Source organism: Nicrophorus vespilloides, unplaced genomic scaffold (genome assembly GCF_001412225.1).
Source record: "Nicrophorus vespilloides isolate i.1.1-1 unplaced genomic scaffold, Nicve_v1.0, whole genome shotgun sequence".
Classification (NCBI taxonomy): Eukaryota; Metazoa; Arthropoda; class Insecta; order Coleoptera; family Silphidae; genus Nicrophorus; species Nicrophorus vespilloides.
The window spans coordinates 43,571-46,664 of NW_017097157.1; the positions used below are offsets into that span (position 1 = coordinate 43,571).

The 3,094-nt window shown below is 31.4% G+C and overlaps 1 protein-coding gene across 7 annotated transcripts in view; it reads left to right on the forward strand.

The window, feature by feature from the left end:
- LOC108559188 (RNA-binding protein Musashi homolog Rbp6) overlaps nt 1-3,094 on the forward strand; it is a 72,324-nt gene that overhangs the window by 41,893 nt on the left and 27,337 nt on the right. The window lies entirely within an intron of this gene.

The window sequence follows — 3,094 nt, forward strand, 5'->3', positions numbered from 1 at the left end:
TGCACGCGTTTCAGCGAAAAGTGATTAATTAGCGAAACTTATTCAATTCATGCTGCAACTATTTACTCATTTTGCAACTAAGTTTGTATTTATATAATCTCTTCGAATATGCAAATTAAAGATAAAAGAATGACCTTTCAACTGACCTCACTGCTAAATTCGTGGCATTTACACTTTTCCTATAATAAGCTATCAAAATTGAACAACCCCAAGAGAGAAAATAACAAAAAGATAGGAAATGGAAGGAAAGATGGAAGTGGTTCATGGCGTATAAAAGCTAAGGGTTTCCCTTTTTTTGTATATTTCCATTTTTAAACAAGTGCACGCGTTTCAGCGAAAAGTGATTAATTAGCGAAACTTATTCAATTCATGCTGCAACTATTTACTCATTTTGTAACTAAGTTTGTATTTATATAATCACTTCGAATATGCAAATTAAAGATAAAAGAATGACCTTTCGACTGACCCCACTGCTAAATTCGTGGCATTTACACTTTTCCTGTAATGACCTGTCAAAAATGAACAACCCCTGTTTTGTGCTAGCTTTTTTTTCTTCTTCTTCAACCGCTGATAAATTGCCCGACAAAATATTTTTTTCACTGTTTATTAATGAATCTGGTCGACTTTTCTGCACCCTCCTGAGCCTCGGCCTAATTCATCACTCGGACAAAACGATGATGGTAAAAGCGCGCCCACGCCTCACCGTTATATCTATTATTATTATTATTATTAATCCATTCACTTATAATATATTTACTTAATCCATATACTACAAATCCATTTATCTAAATCTATATTTTTTTTCTATTTACTCATCCCCTATGCGCGTTTAACGCTGATTGGATTGCAACTGCACAGATCCACCCTCGTCGGCAAGATTGCTTTTGGAAATTAAGCGGGATTTTTGTTTTATTGCAAGGATTGCGGCGGCAACCCGCATCGAATCCCAAAACCCCCGAATTGAAAGGATACGTTACAATCTCTGTTTTTTTTTTGATGTTAGCCCCGATGATGATGGTACAAATAGTGATTAAATTTACGCGTTGCGGACGTAAAGGGTAGATAACAATCCCACACATTCGAGGGCGCTTTTTATACCCCAGAAATGGCGATTTTTGTTACAGTTTACAGGAAAAAAAAGACTAAAAATAAATAAATAACGGTATTGGGGGGCGACACGAGCGCTAATTAACAAATCAAAATTAAATCCTTGAATGACATATTTTTTCGATTCCATTTAAGCCGCTAATCCTCGCGCATCAAATCTATAAATAAATGATAGCTATTTTTCGGATCTAGATTACGTAGGCCGTTTGTTAGATAACTGTACGCCCGCAGTTGCCTAATGAATTAGCATTCAATCTGCTAATTAGGTGCTGCACCGCATTCGGCCTAAACTGATTTAGTTATTAGCTTTGCAAACGTACACATTCATTGCCGCTACCGCAGGTATAGAGAGTTCTGCAAATCCTCCTTCATACTTAAATGTTGCATCAATTGCTACGTAAATTTATTTATATTCTGAAATTAAAATTTGTATAATTGTGAATTGTAATGTTAAATTGATTTGGATTAATTTGATTGGAGCAGCATTTGAAATGTGTCTCCATGAAGGTCGGTCGGTGTAAATTGGCTGTATCCGTTGACGCAATCTCGGAGGGCTTTATCAAAATTTCATGCCCAATGCAAATTAGTCTTCGGCGTTAATTTGGAGCGAAGTTTAGTGAAGGGAGATGAATTATAAATGATATTCAAGACCGTATCAATGTTCGAAAACGAAACCCCCGATGATTAATTTAAAACTCTTCTCCTCTGTCTTAATTTCAAGTCTTCTGTTCGGAAAATAATCCAAGCTTATGGTGATTCGAAGTGATACAAGGATTAAAGTATTCATTAAAATCATTATTTTTGGAGCATTACTAAGAAATATATTAACTATTAGAGGAATTTCAAAAAATCTTTGTTAATATTTCGCTAGGTTTTTAATTTATTTGGTGTAGGATGAAAATAAAGCAAAAAAAGAAAATGTTTAGGGTTCAGTATAAAAACGTGTCTTAATTTCAAATCTTTTACTTGGAAAATAATCCAAGCTTATGGTGATTCGAAGTGATACAAGTATTAAAGTATAATGATTCATTAAAAATGTCGTTATTTTTGGAGTATTACTAAGAAATGTATTAACTATTAGAGGAGTTTCAAAGATATACAAAAAATCTTTGTTAATATTTCGCTAGGTTTTTAATTTATTTGGTGTAGGATGAAAATAAAGCAAAAAAAGAAAATGTTTAGGGTTCAGTATAAAAACGTGTCTTAATTTCAAATCTTTTACTTGGAAAATAATCCAAGCTTATGGTGATTCGAAGTGATACAAGGATTAAAGTATTATGATTCATTAAAAATTTCATTATTTTTGGAGCATTATTAAGAAATTTATTAACTATTAGAGGAATATCAAAGATGTACACAAAAATCTTTGTTAATATTTCGCTAGGTTTTTAATTTATTTGGTGTAGGATGAACATAAAGCAAAATGGAAAATGGTCAGTGTAAAAACGTGTCTTAATTTCAAGTCTTTTACTTGGAAAATAATCCAAGTTTATGGTGATTCGAAGTGATACAAGGATTAAAGTATAATGATTTATTAAAAATGTCATTATTTTTGGAGCATTATTAAGAAATTTATTAATTATTAGAGGAATTTCAAAGATATACAAAAAATCTTTGTTAATATTTCGCTAGATTTTTAATTTATTTGGTGTAGAATGAACATAAAGCAAAAAAAGAAAATGTTTAGGGTTCAGTATAAAAAAGTGTCTTAATTTCAAGTCTTTTACTTGGAAAATAATCCAAGCTTATGGTGATTCAAAGTGATACAAGGATTAAAGTATAATTATTCATTAAAAATGTCATTATTTTTGGAGCATTACTAAGAAATTTATTAACTATTAGAGGAATTTTAAAGGTACACAAAAATCTTTGGTTTTTAATTTATTTGGTGTAAGATGAACATAAAGCAAAAAAAGAAAATATTTAGGGTTCAGTATAAAAACGTGTCTTAATTTCAAGTCTTTTACTTGGAAAATAGTGATACAAG